Source organism: Jaculus jaculus, chromosome 12, assembly GCF_020740685.1.
Source record: "Jaculus jaculus isolate mJacJac1 chromosome 12, mJacJac1.mat.Y.cur, whole genome shotgun sequence".
Taxonomy (NCBI): domain Eukaryota; kingdom Metazoa; phylum Chordata; class Mammalia; order Rodentia; family Dipodidae; genus Jaculus; species Jaculus jaculus.
The window spans coordinates 2,058,412-2,080,817 of NC_059113.1; positions in this window are offsets into that span (position 1 = coordinate 2,058,412).

Below are 22,406 nucleotides of genomic sequence, written 5' to 3' on the forward strand. Positions count from 1 at the left end.
AAGGCCTCAAAAATGTTAAGATTGGATTTACAACATCAGGCATAAAGGGTCTTCACTAAATTAGGCTGAATTGTGATCAACAAAGAAATGTGAAAGGTGTTCCTATCTGGACTAGTTGCTTTTCTTATTGCCATGACCTGACCCACAGCAGCCTAAAAAAGGAAGGCTTTATATTAGCTTCCATTTTTTTCCTTCCTACTTTTTATTTTTTTAAATTTTTTATTAATTAGTTTTGTATTCAGCAAATACAGTCAGTTTAGTACCATTATTAGGCTCATCCATGACCTACCCTCTCCCCTTGGCCCCTCCTTGTTGAGGTATATGGGTCAAGCATTGTGGAGTTAGCCCACAGTTATGGGTAGGATAAATGTGTCTGCATATCATGACCCAACATGTGGCTCTGACATTCTTTCCTCCCCCTCTCCCTCAAAATTTCCCTCAGCCATGTTGAGGATCCAGTCCACTGTGGCCTGGAAGGCATGGCAGCAGTAGTGAAAGATCGCACTGCATCCATAGTTGGGAAGTAGAAAGAGATTAATGCTGGCAAGCAATTTAATTTCTCCTTTTTACTCAGTCTAAGATTGGTCTACACAATGGTGCCACCCAGAGTTAGGGTAAGTCTTGTCACCTCAATTAATCAAATCTAGAAAATCCCTCACAGACATGACCAGAGATTTGTCTTCTAAGTGATTATTAATCTTGTCAATTTGACAATATTAGCTATTATATTGCCTCCCACGACTGCAGTTGAAGACTGTCCTTTATAAGGATACCCCTCCATATTGACACAGAACCCTTGCTTTGAGTGGCTGTCTTCATGGATCTGCACTGTGTGGTCACACTGGGCCTTTCAGAAAGCGTGTCTCTGTCAGATGGACATAGTTTGTGCTTAGTTCTGTACTCTTCAAAGTCTCAATTTTTAAAAAAAGTCTTTTATTTCTTACATGTGTATGCATGTGTGCACATTTTGGCTTGAGCATGGACACACACATGTGCCAATATGCACAAGAGGGCATGGATATGTGTGGTGGTTTTGGATATATAGTCCCATGAACTCAGGTGTTTCTAGTTAAGATTGAGCATTCAACTTGAGTAGCCAGTGGGTGTAGCCATGCTGGGAAAGGGGTCTGTCGATGGTGGTGGATCTTGTAGTCCAGCCCTAAGGTGAGTTAAGAGCAGTTTAGAGCTGTTCCTGTTGACTGGCTGTTTTGATGTGTCATTCATCTTGGATCCGTGGCAGTAAGCCAGCTTCTTCTGCTATGACGGAACTTCCCCTGCATTCTGTAAGCCTGGAATAAAAATACTTTCTTCCCATAAGCTGCTGTGGTTGGATGTTTGTCCCAGCAATGAGAACCTAAGCACCACAGTGGGGCAGTTGCTGTAATGAATCTGAACCTGTAGGGTTTGGTCTTTTGGAACTTGTGTACTGAAGAAATATGGAAGGATTTGGCAATTTGGACTATAGAAGCTTTGCAGTATTGTGAAAGCTTGATGGGCTATTCTGGTGAGAGTTTGGAAATTCTAAATGCAGAGAGAATTGTGGACTATGAAGGCTTGGTAGAAGGTATAGAACAGAAGGATATATAAAAACAAATACATGTGCTGGAGAGATGGTTTAGCAGTTAAGCTCTTGCCTGTGAAGCCTAATGAACCCAGTTCGAGGCTCGATTCTCCAGGACCAGCATTAACCAGATGCACAAGGGGGTACATGCATCTGGAGTTCGTTTGTAGTGGCCGGAGGCCCTGGTGCACCCATTATCTCTCTCAATCTGCCTCTTTCTCTCTTTGTCACTTTCAAATAAATAAATAAAAATAAATAAAAAATAATTTTTTTTTTAAATATGTGGTTTATCACAGAAAATATTCAAGCAAGTTTGGAGTTTCTAGCATAGAGACTGGTCTTGGGTTACTAAAGCTACAGTTGCTGACTTGATTAGTACCATTAAATGTAGGCCAAGTGAAGCTGAGGACCCTGTTCAGATTAGCAGCCATGGTGGGAGACAGTAGGCAAAGGCGTGGTCACAGTGGGAGGACTGCCTATGGCAGCAACTGAAAGTAGTCATGTTTGGTGTGCTCAGGACTCCACATGTACTAGGGAGGGGGTTCCAGAAGTCATCCTGAGGGCATCCACACAGAGTGAGCCCCAGGTAGTGACCCTATTGTTCAGGCAGTGAGCTTCTTTGGTCAATTTGTATAAAAAGAAGTGTTCAGAGAATTATTTAAATTCTTTGAATTGTTTGGATTCTTTGGTTTTGGAAAGTGCTACAACTGTGCAGAGAAAACATCTGCAGGATTAGTAATAGAATTAAATGTAAGGATACCCACCTTCACAATCTTCCATTTGCTAGGAGCACCTGAGCTTCTTGCAATTATATCAATTAAAAAAGCAGAGGGTAAGTAGGCGATCCTGGTGATTTCATGAATGCATTTGTAGAGACATAAACCAGGACCATCTTATGATTAGGAGACCATATTAATAAGGTACCTTCATTTGGTGTGTTATATATAATTTGATCCCAAAGTGTTGTCTTGACTCTTTGGCCTGTTTGCAATTTATGAAGTTATTTTGTTACATGCATATCACTATGATTCCATTATGTTTTGTGAGAAATAAATTATTTTAAGGGCTCTATGTTTTCATATTTCTTAGGTCCCAGGAATTATGTAGCCAGCCAAGTTAGAGATATTTTGATTATCACAGCTGGTGGGGAGTTGCTACTAACATTTAGTGGGTAGAGGCCTAACACATGGAGACACATTCTACATTGCACAGGACAGTTCCACACTAAAGACACATGCAACCCAACAGATCAAGGTTGAGAAATCTTGCTACAGACTAATTTAACTCATAAAATTGGAGCAGACTAAATTAACTCATAGAACTAATTGAGTCCCAACAGTGACTGACATCAACTTGCCTGTCCTTCACGGTAGCGAAGGGACAAGCGAGTGAGCGATGCTGTTGACTGAATCTGACTGAAGTTCAAATGAAGAAAATAAAAGCAAGCAATGTTTCTTGAATACTTAAGATGTGGATGACAATGTATACCCACAAATAAAGTGCTCCCCAGGATCACTGCAGGCATGACTGTATTACACGGTGCTTATGTATCTGTACTCCTTAGTGCCTGTAGCGGGGACCTACACTTTTAAATCCTAGAACAACACTGCAGCCCGCCAAGAGAACCATGCGGCATTTGGCAGTATATGGTAAGATGGCAACAGACTGCATTTAAAAGAGTGATACCAGTGATTTCAAATTACTAGATATGCAAGATAGGGAAAGAAACTATAAAAAAGAATTAGCTATCTTATAGTCATTTTCTAGAAAATACTAAATTCCAATCCCAGTTGCCAAACCTCAAGAATACCTACAAAAGAAGGAACCTTGAAAATACAATGTAAAGACCCTTCCTATGGCTTTAAACACAGATCTTTCCAGGGCAAAATGGAGTATTATCTACATGATGATTTTGCCAGGGCCTGGAGGAGAACAACACCTTGTTGCCCCCAAATTCTGGTTGTCTTAATGTTTTATAGCCATTTCCTCTGAATTGATGCATTCTCTCTGAGGTAACAGGGAGACTCATAACATTCAGGGAGTTAAATGGAGCATGCAAGGCTCAGGAAGTAAACAAAACTCAAAATATTCATAAAGCTCCCTCCTCGGGGCATTAAAAGTCCACTTTCTGGGAAGGGAGTTGGTGGCCAGGCCACTGCTCCCGGTGGTACAGGGCCCTCCCGTGAGGCAGTGTAGGAGAACAGCCACCTGTGCTGGGTGGGCTTCTATGATGTGTCTACCTCTGAGGTACTCTTGCTCCTGTCACCCCTCACCTGTGTTCCTGTAAGTAACCCTCATAAACTACGGGCTCACTGAGCTGCGCTTGGGAGGGGTGCTTACTTCAGTTTGTTGGCAGTGCCCTATCGGCAGTGAATAGACATGTGTTAATGTATTTCCAGAGAAAGTCACACAACAGTTACCAATAGCATAGAGCAACAACAGTATATGATAAAAATAACGTCTCACTGAATGCTAAAGCTGTTTTTAAGGCATGAAGCACCAACCCAAGAAGATGCATGTGAGCCTTGATTGTGACCTACACTTGAAATGCTGCACATAGATAGTGTCAGATGCCTGATGACATGAAAAAGTGAGGAATTTCAGAATCCCAAACAGTCTAGCTTCTTGTGTTCAGAATGTCAAGGTATCAAGACTTTGGTCACTGGAGCCAATTAACCTTTCAGCTTTTGATCTCAATAAAATCAAGTTCATACGGCAAACTAAGATCTTATGTGACCATAAGAATATAAATCTACATTTATTCTGAAGTTATAAAGTGGTACAATAGATACTAACTCAGTCTCAAAATGCACACTGCACCCCAGTGAAGACCTGTGGTGGTCTGGAGAGAACAGGCTGAGTTTCCGGCTTGGCTGAACTCACCTCCCAACCACCCTCAACTCCGACCAAGGGGGCTAAGGAAAAACTTATTTCTCCGTCTTCATGAAATGGGTACAAAACAGATGGTCCACTTCTGAAGCTTCAGCCTAGTTTAGCTAGGAAGGGAAGGTGAATGGTTTCATTGCAGTATTTAACACTTGATAATGTTTGGGAAAAGCCATGTAGCAGGCTGCCAAGTTGAAAATTTAGTCATGCTGAGAGCATTCTTCTTGTGTTTACATGGTAGCTGGACAGGCCTCAGAAGAGGAGACCTGACTAGTCATGCCTTGGTACAACAGAAGGCTTGACTAGATATGCCTCAGAACTCAGAACTGGAGGCCTGACTGGACCTGCCTCAGAACTGGAGGCCTGACTGAACCTGCCTCAGAACTGGAGGCCTGACTGGACCTGCCTCAGAACTGGAGGCCTGACTGGACCTGCCTCAGAACTGGAGGCCTGACTGGACCTGCCTCAGAACTGGAGGCCTGACTGGACCTGCCTCAGAACTGGAGGCCTGACTGGACCTGCCTCAGAACTGGAGACCTGACTGGACCTGCCTCAGAACTGGAGGCCTGACTGGGCCTGCCTTGGAAGAGGAGGCCTGACTGCAAGGAAAGGTCATGTCCTTGCTCAGTGTGGGAGGAGCATGTTCCAGCATTAGTGTCTCACACATTTTTCTTTTATGCTTTTGTTAAGATGAGAATTTCAATTTATTTGCACAGAAGAGAAAACCCTATGTCTAAAGTAATAAAATGAAGATACCATTGTTAGGGTGGGGTCTTAATGGATGATCTTAAGAAATCACAGCAGTATCAGTGCATATTCCCTGAGAAGAGAAATGTTTTCTTTTCTTCTTTGATACTTGAAAGGAGGAGTCATATTTTTCTCTTTCTAGGAAGTGAAAACATGTAAATACATAATTTGGTAGGGAAATTTAATAGACTACTAAACTGAGTTGAATTGTTTTTGCTTTTTTTTATTGTATTTGTATTTTTAACTTCCTGATCCCTCAGGTTCACTTAAGGTTTCAAAGTCTCCTTCAAGTATTCCTCAATGTCTGGCAGCTTTGTGACATAAATACAATAGAGCAAAAGAATATTTAATGTGTTTGCAGTTCTGAAGTCCAGTGTCTCGCCTCCTAAGATAGACCATTTTTCACTTCCCCACAACATTCTCCATCTCTGTCACTGACAGACCTTTATGCCTGTTTGTGAAAGAACAGGCAGCACTGAATGCCTGCGAGCTATCTGTCTCCATCGTTCGGTGTTCTTCCATCCAACACGGCAATGGGTAGGGCCACTGTAAACAAAGCAGGGAACAGAGTCCTGAAGGTCGAATGTTTGAGAGCAATATGGAAGGAATGCCTCAGAACTGTACAAATGGATAAATTGGTTTTGGGTTAAGACTCCCAGAAAGGGAAACGCATACACAATGTAGAGCAGAGAAAAGGATTACCTCTATTCTCTCAGGGCTTTTGGCAGGGCCAGAGAATTAATAACTTAGGACAGACCAATAGGGAAAAAAGCATACAAATATATGTGTGTGTGTGTGTGTGTGTGTGTGTGTGTGTGTGTGTAGGTTACACATCATACTTCATCTTTCACAACAAATTTACCATCAATGGCTCAGTTAGAGTTGAATTTTCACATATGCAAATAGCCAAATAATACATTATGAACATGTGACAAGGTGATGGGCTTGAAGTAGAATACTCGAGTACCTATTGACTATGGCAGTGTTTGAAATCAGTGAAGGATAAACATATATTCAGTATGACAGGACATATTAAAAATTATATATTACCTAAATATTCAAATTCATAATTTATTTTGAAATTATAAGTCACATGAAAAGAAGGTGAGAGCTTTTATACTTGGTGAAAAGAAGGCCCGCAGGTTGGGAAGTAACTAAGGAGATAAGGTTTAGTTTAACTACGTCTGTTTGCATAGATGCCCCTCAGCTTCCTGTCAGTGGTGACTAGAATGATGCCTTATTTGCATGAGAGGGATATCTTTCACTGGAATGTTCCATGTCCTGCTTTACAGAAAGACATGGAAGGTCAGGCTCAGCTTTCATGTGTGAGCTCTCAAGTTCCTTTAACTTGTACTAGTCAGTTGGACAAAGAAGCACATTTTAGGGTAGCATGTTTACAACTCTTTCAACACCTACAAGAATATACTCTCTTGCTCACACATATATATCTTGATGAATTTTAAAAGCCTTCCTGTTAACGTAGGTCAGAAATGTGCTATCGTTAGGGAGAATGAAACAATATTCAGATGCAAAAAGGAATAACTCTTCATAACAAAAATCAGCAGAAACAACCAACCCTTGATTCCCAAGTGCAACATCCAGCATCATTGTCTTGTAGCAAGAAAGCACTGTGGAGCACATAAACCTGGAAACTGTGGCAGAAGCCTTCTGTTGAACTACCCAGGCTTATGCTGGGAGAGATCAGGGTATCATTACAGAACCAAATGTAGATTCCTTATATTTTGCAATATATAGATATCATAAATGATCAGTTGTAAGTATATGTTCAGGAATTCTCCAAATATAACTTTATGATTTCATAAAAAATACTGGTAAGCTCACAATGCTCAGACTGCTCTGCATAGATGCAGACTTTTCAGTGGTACAGACTGAATTTAGCTGGGTAAAGAACTCCTTCACTTGGGATTCTGTCTGGCTGTGCTATAGCTCCATAGACTTACATAGACATATTTTAGTCTGCTGACTGTTAAACACAAATTCAGACATCTAAAAACTACACTGTAAACAAAGAATGGAAAGCTGCCTTCATGTTACATGCCAACTCTAATCTGTCGGTGAGGCTACATGGAAGATTGCACTGAGAAGAGTTCCATTGCTATGTCTGGGCTCAGTGAAAAAGTCATCAGATGCCTGTCTGCCATGGATAAAAGGGGGATAGATGCCAGCATATGTGCCTTCTTTCCTTTGATTCAGCAGCAATTCCAGCTCCAATGCCTATGGATTTTGGGAGTATGACAGAATACATCAGGAAGGGATAAGACAGGACATATCCAAAAATTGCATATTGTGCAAATATTTCAATTCATATTATATAGCTTATTTTTAAATTGCAAAACAAAAGTGAGAGCTTTTATACTTGATGAAAAAAAGGCAAGGCATTTAAAAATTTTAAGACCATAGCTGTGCACTTTATAGATTCACAAGAAACTTCCTCTTTCCACATTGGCCAATCATGTTTAGCCCAACAAACAATAATTGAAAACACATGTGCAAAATACCATACTGGGTTCTCTGGGAAATTCCCACCATCAAAGAGCTCAGGCTTGCTGACTGAAATGCGGGCACTTGTATTATGTGTGTGATTTTATTTTTTCCTAGCAAAATTGAAACTTGATAGCCATCATCCCACTTCTCCTTTCTCCTTCCACACAGTCCTGGCGACCACAATTCTACAGCCTGTTTCTGTGAAGCAGTCTACTTTCCATACCTCATGCACTGAGTGGGATCATATTGTATTTATTTTTTTGAGACTGGTTTATTTCACTTAGCATAATTCCCACAAAATTCATTCATGTTGTAAAACATTCTTCTTTAAGGTTGATTAGTATTCCACTGTATTCATGGGGCCACATTTTCTCCGTCTGTTCATCACTAGGTAGACATATAGATTGCTTCCACCTCTTGGAATGTGAATTATACTGAAATGAATATGAGTAGGCAAATATCTACTCCAGATCATGTTTTCAGTTCTTTTGGATAAATGCCCAGATGTGAGATTGCTTGATCATATGGTAACTCTAATTTTAATTTTTTTGAGGGCCTTCCAGACTGTCTTCCATAGTGACTGTGTCATTTGACATTCTCACCAACTGTGCATGAGATTACAAATTCCTCCCCATGTTCACCGACAATCATCTTCAGGGTGTGTGTGCATGCGTGTGCGTGGTTTAATAGTAACTTCTCATTGTGGTTTGGATTTATGTTTCCCTGATTAGTGATAATGGCTGTCTTTTCACAGGCTACTGCCATTAGCAGTCACCATTGTCATCTCCAGAAACATATCTACTTAAATCCTTTGCCTACTTTTACCTTGCACTATTCTTAGCCTATGGCCTTCAAGTTGTAAGAGTCCTTTGTATATTCTTAATGCCATCTCCTTATTAGATATATAACTTACAAGTACATTATTCTATTCTGTGTGTTGCCTTGCCTTTCTGCTATGTCTTTGGCAGCATAAAAATTTCTAAGTTTGATGTGATTTCATGTATTTATTTATTTCTCTTTACCAATGCTTTTGATTTCATATCTGCAAAATCATTGACAAATCCAAAGTTCAAAGGATTTCATCTTTGTTTTTGTGTATAGTGGTTATAGTTCCAGTTCTAATGCTTAAGCCTTTTATTCACCCTGAGTTAGTGTTTAAGTATGGCTTGTAGTAAGGGTCTCACTTTAATATTATGTATAGATCTCTAGCTTTCCCAATGCCATCTTTTGAAAGGTCTATCCTTGTCTTCCTGTGCTGCTTTTGGATAAACCATTTGGGCTCTCTAATGTGCTCCAGTGGTCTATGTACCTGTCTTTATTCCAGTATCATGCTGACTTGACTGGTGTGTCTTTGTGACTTCTTTTGAAACTGGGTAAGTATGAGAGAGTCAGTAGTACTAGTATTTCTCAAGTTTTGGTGTGCATTTTTTCTATTTGGCTCCTTACAGAGGCCACACAAATTTTACAATTATTACTTTCTATTTTTGCAGAAAATGTTGAGATTTTGACAGAGATTGTATTAAATCTATATATCACTTTGGGTGTAATGGGGATGTTAAAGCTATTAGATCAAGGATTTCTTTAACACAGTATGTCACTCCATTTATCTATGTGTTCTTTAATTTTTATCAAGGTCTTACAATTTTCATTACATAAGTCTTTCACCTCAGATAATTCCAAAGAACATTTTTTTCTGATGATTTAGTATATGGGATTATTTTCTACACTTCAATTTTACTTTGTTCATTAATAACATGTAGAAGCACAACTAAATTCATGTGTAGATTTTGTCTATATAATTTTATTTAGTTACTCCAAAAGGTTTCTTTGGGTAGGGCTTTAAGGTTTCCTGCAAGTAAAGACCATCTGTGAACAGAGATAATTTTATTTCTTTGTTTCTGGTTTGGATATTGTTTCTTTTTCTTGCCTAATTATTCTGGCTGAGATGCCTAATACTACTTTAAATCGTAGTAGTAAGAACAGTTAGCCTTGCCTTGTTCCTGACCTTCCAAGGAAAGCTTTCAGACATAGTTTTTACCTTGAGCACCATGGTAGTCATGGGCTCTTCATATACTAGGTTCTTTCTTTTGTTTGTTTGCTCAGAATTTTCATCATGAAAGTGTGTAAATTTTTATCAAATCTTTCTTTCTAACATTGACTGAGATTATCATATGGATTTATCCTGCATTCTTTAATATGTTCACTAATTAATTTATTTTTATATACCAAACCATGTATGTACTTCAGGAATCAAACTTACTAGGTCACAAATTAAATCATGTATTACTAAATTTGGTTTTCTAATTTTTGTTGAGGATTTATACATCAATATCTTATTTTGGTATCCAGGTAAATTTTACTTTATAAAATGATTTGTAAAGTATTCCATCTTTAGATTTTTAAATTTTTCTTTATTTTTTATTTATTTATCTATTTATTTATTTTGTTTACTAGTGATTCAGACTTTCAGTCTTTGTGTTGTTTGTTTCTATAACTAGATCCCTTTTGGAATTTGTTGGTGTGTTTTTTCTCTATACAAGTCCATATTGGTCATTCTATTTTGTGGCAGTTGTTGTAACATTTCTTCACTTTCTCATTTTTATTGAGTTTTCTCTGTCTCTCTACTTTTCCATTAGTCTATTAATGTATTTGTCAATTTGACTTATTTTTTTTAAAAAGAACTCAGTTTCCCTAATTTTTCTTTCAGTATTCTCTCTCTGTGTGTCACTTCTGGTCTTTATTATTTCTTCTCTTTATTTTGTCTTTAGTTTGTTGATGGCTTTCTACTTTCCTTGATGTATAAATTTAGGCTACTGATACGAATTTCTTTTTGCCATAGATATTTACCACTACAAACTTGGTATCTTGTTCTGTTGTTAATCCTCCTGCAAAGTTAGTATTTGTGCTTTGTATTTTTATTGTCTCAAGAAATTTTATAGTTTCTTTTATGATTTCTTTTTTGATCCATTGGGTACTAATGTGTTATTTGATACCTAAGTCACATAATTTGTAAAGAATTGTCTCTGATGTTACACCAGCTACTAAAAACATGCCTGAAAGATAAAGAGATACAACGAATGTTGATATTCTGCAAAAATGGTGGAAAGCTAGGTTGCTTTCATGAAATTGTACTTAGTACCCTTAGCCTTGAGATTTCATGACAAATGCTGTAAAAGTGTATGGTGGGAGTTCCCTCTCTAATGTTATTTCTCCTATGTATGTGTAATAGTTCTAACACAGGCATTCCTAGTGTCTTTCCTCATCTGATTACCTCTGAATATCATTTCTATCCTGCATAGAAATATGTTCCTATTATTAATTCAGTGTGGCTTGTCATGGATTCAATAGGATTTTTTAAAATACTTTTTAAAAATATTTTATTTAGGGGGCTGGAAAAGTGGCTTAGCAGTTAAGGCACAGGCCTACAAAGCCTAAGGATCCCAGTTTGATTCTCCAGGTCCCATGTAATCCAGAAGAACATGGTGGCACACGTGTTTTGAGTTTGTTTGCAGTGTCTAGAGGCCCTGGTGTGCCCATTCTCTCTGTGTCTGTCTCTCTCTTCTCTCTCTCTCTCTCTCCCTGTCTCTCTACTTGCAAACAAATAAATAAAATTGAAAACTATTTTATTTATTTGCAAATACAGAGAGACAGAGAGAAGAGAGACAGACATATAAAGAAATAATGGGCATGCCAGGATGTCTAGCCACTACAAACTGACTCCAGATGCATGTACCAGTTTGTGTATCTGGCTTTACATGTGTACTGGGAAATCAAACTTGGGTATTAGGCTTTGCAGGCAAGTGCCTTAACTGTTGAGCCACCTCTCCAGCCCAAGAGAAAAATCTTAATAAAGACTTATTTAGGTCACAGATTTCTCTTTGTACATAAAGAACATGAGAGGTGTAATTTCAGTCTACATGACAAGTAGCTCCCTACATCCTTGAATGAGTATGAGTCTAGAAAAGCACTTTTGTACCACAATATCCCCAGCTGGTGACATGTCTTCCATTTGGTAGATGATATGTAAAAATATATATTTTGATAATGGCATGATCACATTTTAAGGAGAAATCACCTGAAAAATATCTTAAGGAAACGTGAGAATCATTGATGGTCTGTCTTTTAAATATTTTTCTTGCTTTCCAGGTTAAAACTATTAACTCACCAAGGATGGCTGTCATTTTGGAATACAATTAGCAAATAGTGCCATAGTGACCTAAGAAAATTAATATACTTCTAGTATAAGAGCCATTTCCTTCAGAGAATTAGGATCCTCATTAATCTAGACAAGAGATGCATGATGGAAAGGCAGGTATCAGGAATGTTATCCCTGTTTGGGGGATGGATCCAGTAGGACAGAGGAAATTGAAGTGGCTGACCTTTGCCATAGAGGGAGACTTGTGTCAGAGCTAATTACAGTGACCATTTTGGCTTCTTACTTTAAATCGTCACACATCAGCAATTAGAAATCACTTATGCTCTCAGAGCTGCATTAACTTGTAGTTAGATTGAAAGACTCACAGATGTAGGTAGACACAGCCTTGAAGGCCTTTATTTTTCACATGATGAAAGCAATATTCAGAGATGTGATAAGGCTTGTCTAAGTTATAGCTTCATATACAATCTCTGTAGAGAGCTTCGGTTCTCCTTTACTGTTTTATCATTATGTTATGTGGAAGTTCAGGAAAGGATATTCATGTTAGTTTCTTTCTATAATATTTTCAATAGTAAATGTGTATTATACGCAAATAATTTTTAAAGTACTATATAAAAATTTTAAATATTACCATTTCATCCATTATTGCTTCCAGGACAATTTTTGTGATGTTTATTATTTTTTAGTTAGCATAAAAATAATGTAATTCTTTATGACATTTTTATATGTGGAAAACATTGCCCTTCTTCATATTTGGCCACTTTACCCTTTCATATCTCTACCTCCTGCTCTTTATTCCTCTTCAAAAATGGTCACCCTTCTGCTTTCCTGTCACCCACAAACTTCAATGTAGATCCATATATGAGAGAAAATGTGACATTTTAGATACTTTAAATGCCTGCTTTAAAAAAAAACACAAAATATAGACAGTCTAAGGAAAAATATCACCTAAAACAGTATATCTTAAGAAAACTATGATCATTAATACTTTCTTCTGATTAACTTTCTTGCTTTTCAGGTTGAAACCATGGACTGACAAAGAGAAATGACTATGGCTGTCACTTTGGGATAGAATTAAGCAAATGATGTCATTGTGATATGAGTAGAGGAAGATCAAAATATGATTGTCTACCTACTAGGGCAAAAATTCTTATATTACCTATGTTCAAGTTATCCAAACCAAAACAAAGTTTTCCTTTTAAACTTCTTTGAACAGTGGCTCCAGCACTATCAGAAATGAGTTTAGAAATAAAGCTTCAGCAAGGTAAAAATCAGAAAAATAAAGGGGAAACTTCAAGAAATTGGCCCATTAATTGAGAAAGTACACTTGTTTTCTAACATATCAGCAGAAAGGTCTCTCAGTTTCTTCTTTGTGCCAGGCAAAGCAGGAGGATCCCAAAGCTGTCGGTAATACCCAGCAGTTTCCAGAAATATTTTGTTCTTGGTGACAGTATCTATGCCTACAGATCTCTCAGCCTATCTTGAGTATTTGCTTCCTACATTTCAACAGTCCACAGCCCCCTTGTCATAGGCTAAGCAAGTGATGGACCATCCGTGCTCCCTTGTGAGCCACTTTGCAGGACCGTCTGGACCCCATACAGAAAGCAGATGACCAAATCAGCTACCCCAGCCTGTGGGAATTTCAATAGTAGATCTTGCCTCAAAAGCAAGAATTGGCCGGGCATAGTGGCACGCGCCTTTAATCCCAGCACTTGGGAGGCAGAGGTTGGAGGATCGCTGAGTTTGAGGCCACCCTGAGACCCCATAGTGAATTTCAGGTCAGCCTGGGCTACAGTGAGACTCTACCTTGAAAAAACAAAAAAAAAAGTAGGAAGAATAATGTTGACTTAATTCACAATTTAGGGACCTACCTGATGTGCATATGAACTTGCTCAAGATTCTGAATCTTAATAAGCAATAGTGTTGTCTGCAGTGACTGAGACACATAAGAGCTGAGTATAGTAACCCTGACCTGTAACAAGTAAGGCCATGAGGTAAACTGCCAGCAAAAATGATCCATTCTGGGCTGGAGAGATGGCTTAGCGGTTAAGGTACTTGCCTGCAAAGCCAAAGGACCTCAGTGTGACTTCCCCAGTTCCCACACAGTGCCAAATGCACAAGGTGGCACATGCATCTGGAGTTCCTTTGTAGTGGCTGGAGGCCCTAGCATGCCCATTTTCTCTTGCTCTCTCCTTATCTTTCCCTCTCTCAAATAAATACATAAATATTTTAAAAATGATCCATGCTAAAGAAATGGTTGTTGTTTTAATTTCCACCCTTCCTCATGTTATTAACATTGCTCTAGCAGTAGTGTGCCCCAAGTGGAAATGTTTGCATGTCTAGTCAGACATCTATCCAGATACTGACTTAAGTGGTTGAAGGTGTCTTGCAGGTGCATAAACCTTGTGAAGTCATATATAAATTGCTCCTCCATTATTAATTCCATTCATTATTTACCTAGACATAGGTCACTCATTCATCTAACAAATAATTATGATATGACTATAGTGTATAAGATATTATACAATATAAATGGTGTATGTGAGATAAATGGTATGGCTGCCCTTTGGGGACCTGGAGAACTGTGGCAAGTTGGTAGGAGAGGGAAGTTTTAGGGCACTACAAACTACACAGTGTGAGTCTACATGCTGGAAGGTTCTCTGGTGCAAGTGATGTAGGTTCCCAATAGTCCCAAGAGTCCATCTGTACTTTTGACTCACTAGTAAACTGATATATCACTAATGCACAAGATCTTTATAAATTCTTGAAATACTAATTTGGCTTCATTCTTACCTTTGTGGTGGGATAGTCATAGGTAGAGCCTTGACTGTTATTCAAGTTTTCTGGCCCTATACATAGGAGACATAGAGAGCTAAAGAGTATCATAAATTTATAGTGATTTTTGCTTCTTTTGGTAGCTAGTGAACCCTGTGAGTCATATGAAGTTAATTCTGTCCTAGTTCCTTATCATATCCTAGAAAAAGAATATCTTGTGGGGGGAGTTCAATAATTTGGATTTGAAATACAATTGCAAAAATAAATATTTATCATCTCCTTCAAACTCTATGACCCTCTCTGAGAAGGTGGAAGGGACACAATGCACTTGAAAAAGAAAGTCAGGAATCCTCTAGGAATGGTGGTGGGTAGGGGAATGAGAAGGAATGTGTTAAGAACTAAAACTGATGAGATAAAGGTCAGGTCACACTTGACACACAGATTTTATTAAATAAAAATGGATCATGTAAAAGACAATGAAAATGGGCTATATCTTATTAAACAAATTTTTAAAAATTTAATGAAATAGCAGAATGATACATATTCTATTGGAAAATCACTTCAATTTGACAAGTTGATGGTGTTGACAGGATAACATTGAATCCCCATGCTAGAACCGTTCTCTCAGAAAGCAAGAACTTGCCTGACTTGTGCAGTGATAGATCTTGTTCAGGTATAGAAAGACCTGATGGCACTATTTCCTCAAAAGGCAGGTAAAACAAGAATCAGGACAGACATGTGCATATATATTTGAACACATACACATGTGTATATATACATATACATACATATATGTTTATATGTACCTATATATGTTAGTGTTTATAATGGAAAGGAGATCTAATGATTGCTGAAAGCAAACACTAGTAGAGAAGGATCTTTACTCAAAACTAATTGTGTGATTTCTATTTCTCAGGCAACCCTTAAATGATCAAGGATGTAGTAAGAGGCTGGGGAGACGGCTCAGAGAGTAAAGTGCCTGTGCAAGACGAAGAGCTGAGTTCAGTTTGTTCCTGCGCAAAATGCCTGACCAGAAAGAGCATGTGAAAGGAAAATGGTTTAATTTGGGTTACAATTCCAGTGGAAGTTTCTTCGTGGTGGTGAAGGCATGGCGGGAGCTTGGAGCAGCTTGAAGCAGGTCCACTGTGAGGAAACAGGAAGTGATGAATCCTATGGTTCATCCAGCTACAGTTAAAATGGGTCTTCCTACTTTAATTTAATCTGCATAATCCCTCACTGAAAAGTATAGAGGCTAACCTAACCTGCATAATCCTTCACCAGTAACTTTAGATAGATCCTGTCAAGTTGACAATATCAACCATCACACCACATAGAAATCAGGAGTGGCAGCATGCCGTTAGAATTGGTGGGGAGGCAGAGACAGGAGAATGACTCAGGGGAGCCATGGTTGCTGATCCTGTTTTACTGCTGTTCATAAGGATGGACCCTGAGTCTACACAAGAAAGTCCAAAGACTCTCAGGCTGAATATGACTATGAATATGACTAAAGAGAGGCCTATTTGTATTTTATAATATCTCCCAATTTTAAGAGTCAGTTTCTCTCAAGGGAGCTAATCCATGAAGCACAAAGACCTCCAGGGCCCAGGAAGAGGAGTACTTGGATCATCTTGGACATCTGTGAAAACAGTTAACAGACCACCATGGTGTAATTTAATGTCAGCACTCTACAGGTCATAGGTCCTTGCAGGAGATGTATGTCCCAGTAGACTAGCTTTGAGCATCTCTCTCCTTCCTGAGTCTTAGCTTTGTGGCTTTAAGTGGGATCATTTGATCCCACCTACAGTTTCAGGGGCAAGGCTGGGGTGCTCAGATCAAGCAAGGTATTAAGTGGCTGGTTGCAATGCTCAGGGGAAGTGCATGGCCTGAGCAAGTCTAATCCAAGTGACCTTTGGAGCATTGGGTAGAAATGCCTGGTATGTTTGCTTGGTAGGCTGCCATAGCAAAGCCCAACTACTTAGGGAGGCTCAAGCAATAGTTGATGTTGCAATAGTTCTGGAGACTGGAAGTTTCCATAAAGGTGAGCAGGATTCTGTAAGGTGTTTTGTTGTTGTTGTTGTTTGTTTTGGCCAAAACTCATTGCTTCTCTGATTCTCACCAAGTCTTAGCTCTATGTGGTTATGTGACCTACAACCTTATTCTTACAAAGACATCAGTTATATTAGATTACATTCCCCCACAGTGTCCTCATTTTAACTTGACTGCCTCTTTAAAGACCTGGTTTACAAATACAGTTATATTATGACTCATGGGATATTAGAATCATATCGTAAATTTTGAGGGATGAACTCTAAGCAAAGACTGCTTTTCTGGGAAATTGTCCCAAGATAGATACTGTTCTGCCTTGTCTGGAAATGCAGTGTGAGGGTTTGGACTCGAAGCTGCAGTTCTGAGAGCTCGGGGGACAACAGGAGGTCCTCTGTGACAACTTTCGGACTGCTACTTTAAACCTGATCTGCTGTGACACACAGAGCTTTTCAGTGACTTGGAGCAATAAATTCCTATTGTATTTGCCCTCACTTAGGTTGTTTTCTGTCACTTGCAATTAAATTATTTCTTACAAATCTAGAATATGATAGAATTAAACTCGTAATGTGTAGGATTTACATTTGGTTTGAATGGCATTTTTTTTTCAGCACCATAAACTAAAATCTCTCTCCATTAAAACCCCAAATAAGATTCTCCTATGGCAATGAAGACAAAGATAAAATATAAGTGTAGCACAAATAGAAATACATTTCTTCCTTGTTAATAAAAACATCACAAAAGTAATCTCGATTAGGATTATTCAGTGGGCAAGACAGGTATCTAAATTCCACTGTAAATTTCAGGGAAAATTTTTACTGCTAAAAATAGCTGTTGGTGTTGAGCACATACTACCTTTGAAATAAATGTAAGCAATGCCTCTGCGGAGCACTCAGCTCTTAGGCTCAGGCCTTGGCACTGATGGGCAGGGTGAGGATCAGAAGGTCTGGTCTACAATGACAATAAAGACCTTCATAGCAAGACGTACAGGATTAGAGAACAACAGTTCTTCCTCTTTTATGGCAAGGAACACCTCCAAAGATACACTGCATGGCATTTCAGCAATCATTATCTCAGGTTTTCCTTATATTTCAGCTTTCCCCCCAGCTTTTTAGGGCAAATGTTCAGGTTATCTAGGAAACTGAAGACAGCAAGATTGGGACAAACTGGGGAAACAGTTTATTTATGAAATCCTTAAGCATTCCTCACTTGATCTTCTGTATGAAGAAGATGGCCTTAAGGAAGTTTCATTGGAGAGACAGATACCAGAGTAGTTAATGAAGGGTCAAGGTGGAAAGTAACTGTATCAGGCGTGTGTGTGTGTGTGTGTGTGTGTGTGTGTGTGTGTGTGTGTGTATTGCTCCTTAAAAGTTGAGAAAAGTTAACTGGGGAGAAGCTTAAGCATAAAGACATGGTTCTGAAGTTGTTTGTTGCCATCACACACTGAGGTACATATCACGTTCGAATCACATGGTGTTCATCAAGACAGGGCTGCAAAGGAGGACGTAGCTCATTTCACTGAAAGCAAGGACCATAGTTATTTGGATACGAGGCACCTGCTCTTTTTCTGAAGTCTTATGTTACAGGGAAGTGGCGCTGGTGAGCACTCTGCGTGGCAGAGCCCCTACTTGTAGCTACTTGTAGCGGTAGCTCACAAGTCTCTGGCTTTTATCCATATTAGCAAAGGCAAACACCTTAACTGCTGAGCTATCTTTCTAGACCATGCAATTTAGTTTAAAGAGAGTTGAATTAAGAGAGGAAGCCAAAAGAAGTCTCTCCCAAGAAACTTCTGGGGGAAGGGTCCATTTACATGCATCAGGCACCCAACTAGAAAGAGCGCCATCATCAGGCTCAGGTACCTAGGGAGGAACCTGATTGCTTGGTGGACTCAGAAGGAACACTGATTCAGGAATGGCACACCAATGCAGGCTAAGCACACAGAGGAAACTTGTTAGGGGGGATTAGGTGATTGCTGCTTAGAGCCGTCTTGGATGAGGCTAAATCAGAGTGGACTGCTAGTCGTGTGAGGGCAGGCAAGGTGGCACCCATGTTTCTGAGGGCCAGTCCCTAACTACCTATGGGAGAAAGCTGTCTTGCTCCTAATTCATATCAGAAGGAGTGGCAATGAAATAGAACATTCTGGTGGTTCAGAGTAAAGCATCAAGTTTTCTCCTAAAAGTGTACTCACCTATCTTACTTTCTCACTTTTTGTGCTAAGTCTCCCTTCTCTTTCACCCTGAGTCTGGTAGTTATTGCATTATTCCTGGTTTCTAGCTTTCCTGAGAGGTTGTCTCATCTGTCTTACCTTTATCAAAAGCATCATTCAAGAAAAAGTGGTCCATTACCCTTAGTATCTTAACACAGAAGGTTTGGATCATGTCTAGACAAACATTCTGACAGAAAGCAGATATACACATTTTCTCTACAGTCCACAGCATGGACCCAGCCAGTCTTCATTCTCCAGACAAAAGAGCTAGTTAAGAGAGAAATTACACATTGCTTCTGCCTCTTGGTATAACTGAATTATGCTCTTAGCCACAGGCCTACCAAACCATTTACCATAAATTCATATTAATACCAGGGCTTCCTTGCTTCCTCTATTCAATTAATTGTTTCTTGAAAAGCCATTTGTGGAAGAATTTCTCTTAAAAGACCATTCATAAACAAAGAAAAGAAAACCCAGACAAGCAAACAAAAATCTTGATGATGTTTTTCAACTTTTAAGAGATATTCTATTTAATGCTTCCCAATAGAACAAGAACTTCCACTTGCTGAGGATGGTGGATGTGTTAGAAATAATACTCATGGCTATGTTGGTGAGCATCTTTAATCAAATTACTGTTTAAGAAATGAGACATTACAAGAGACAAAATACACACATCATAGCCTCTCTATTGACAAGGCTATTTGCTAAGTTTGGGGGGGGTATTTTTATTTATCTTTGTGTGCTGTGTTCGTGAATGTGTGTGTGTGTGTGTGTGTGTGTGTGTGTCCAGTTGTGTGTGTCCAATTGCATATATGTGGAGGTCAAAGGACAACATCGAATGTCAGTCCTCACCTTCCACCATAGCCTCTCACTTTTTACCACTGCAACCACCAGTCTAGCTGGCCCAGGAGTCCTGGAAGACATCCTGCCTCCGCCTCCCCTCTTGCTCCAGGTGCACTGGATTACACATGCACCCACTGTAGCATCTGGCTGACCATGGATCTGGAGTTGAAAAAGTGGATCTCGATGTTTGCATGGCAAGCGCTTTATCCACTGAACCACCTCCCAAGGACATTTTGTTTTTATTTTAACAATAGATAATAGCAGTGCCCAATAGAAATATAATATAAGTCCTTAGGCTTCACAGGCGAGCGCTCAACCGCTAAGCCATCTCTCCAGCCCCCCAAAAAATTTATTAGTTGTATTTTAAAGCAAAAACTAGGTAAAATTAATTTTTGATAATATATTATACATTATTTACATAGTTTAGTCCATATATTTTATATACAATGTTCTAAAATGTTATATTCTAACCAAAATATTATATTTTAATATGTGATCAGCACTGGCATGCGTGGATATTTCATTAAAATTGATCAATTGCCCACTTTATATTTTTGTGAAGCTATCACCCCATCTGAGGCATATTTAGTGCAGCTCATTTCTGTGTCAGCTAGTTCCCGAACACGTGCTCAGGAGGAATGGCGGTGTAGGGCTCCTTCCTCACCGGTCAGGCACAGAGCACTGTGCTCTATTTGGAATGTAGTGGGGGCTCCCTGAGCAGCAGATGGTGGTGTGTGAGAACGTTCAAGCATACTGCCTTTTGGGTTGGGCCATTTAGGTTCAAGAGTAGATTTCTTGATACTTTAAAAGTGTTTTGCCTGATTTTACTAATTCATGGCAGAATTTCCTCACTTTCTAATATCTGGTGACTGACAGGTGAGTGCCCTCAGAAAGGTGACACTCTCATTAGGTGAAGGGAAATTTTAAAAAAGAACCGAAAAGGGAAACAACCTGGAATGCAGAGGAAACTACCAGGCCTTATAAGCAAGGTCAGTCGCATCATCCAGGAACATAGGCAAAATAGACCCTGTCCTTGTTTTAGTCTCTGCTGTGGCTGGCTTGGAATGCATTACTTTCATGTTCTGCTAAACCCCACAAACTATGTAGCCAGTCCTACTGCTTTAAAAGTTGCAATATTGGGCTGGGGAGATGGCTTAATGGTTAAGGCACTTGACTGCAAAGCCAAAGGACCCTGGTTCAATTCTAGGACCCACTTAAACCAGATGCCCAAGGTGGCTCACTTGTTCGGAGTTCATTTACAGCAGCTAGAGGCCCTGGCACACCCATTCTCTCTCTCTGTCTCTCTCTCTCTTTCTCTCTGTGTGTGAGCGCATACATGCTTCCTCTCAAATAAATAAATAAAATTTTAAAAATAAAGTATTTTTTTAAAGTTCCAATATTGTCTGAGGAATTAAAAACTGGTTTTTTTTTTGTTTGTTTGTTTGTTTGTTTTGTTTTGTTTTTGCCTTATGTGGGTGTGGGCACCAGGGTCTCTTGCTTTTGCAAATGATGCCCATTTGGCCTTATGTGGGTGGCTGGAGAATTGAACCTGGGTTTGAAGGCTTTGCAAGCGAGTGCCTTGAACCACTGAGCCATCTTCCCAGCATCAGATTTTTGTTTTATTTTTCCCTTCTCACATCTAAGAAATTACAGAAGCAATCAAGCTAAATCTTGCATGCTTTCTGTGGTAGCAAGGACCTCAGTTGTTTCATCTCACTCATCCACCTACAGAGACTTCACACCTAAGAGCACCCTGAAATACAAAATGGCTTCTGGAGCTCCGGCCAGTGCAGCCTCCCCTTACCACCGCCCCCCCCCCCCCAGCCATGATGGAGGGTACTGCTGCTGGAATCATACCTTTCCCAGCAACCTGCCAATGGACTGGCATTTCCAGGAAACTATGCCCCCAACCAAATCTTAGTGTTATTTCTCAATATTAAACGTAGAAACAGGGTTAGGGAAATGGCTCAGTCTAGAAAGGTGTCTGCTGCACAATTGTGAGGATCTGAGTTCTGATCCCCAGCACCCATGTAAATGCTCCATGTGGCATCCTGTGCCTATAATCCCAGTGCTTACGAGGTGGGGACAGGCAGATTCTGGGGCTAACTGAGTCAGTGACCTCTGGGTTTGGTGAGAGAACCATCTCAATAAATCAGTTGAAGAGTGATAGAAGACTTTCACTGTCAACTTGTGGATTCCATATGGACACCCAGCACATGTATCTGCACACACATATGCCGACACAAATACACATCGACCACACATGTATCTGCAAATACACACATGCTTATATGCATGCCCACCACACACACATGCACATATATCTGCACCCACACACACTCAACACATGTGCCTGCACACATGCACACTTACCACACACAAATACACATGTGTTGGCATACACACACATGCCTATTTGCATGCAAACACATGCACATGTAAGAAAATAGGAAGTAGATATGAAGGGACTATTAAAAGTCCTACTGTACATCTAAACTTCTTCCTTTAACCCAAAGTGATCATTTATACATTCAATAATTTAACATCAATTTACCCCCCAAAATGTGTGGCAGGCAATATACTAAAGGCTAAGGAAAGGGCAATGAATCAAAGGTTGATTGTAGAGGATAATCTTCTGTGTGTGTGTGTGTCTGTGTGTGTGTTGGCTATGTGATAATCACAGA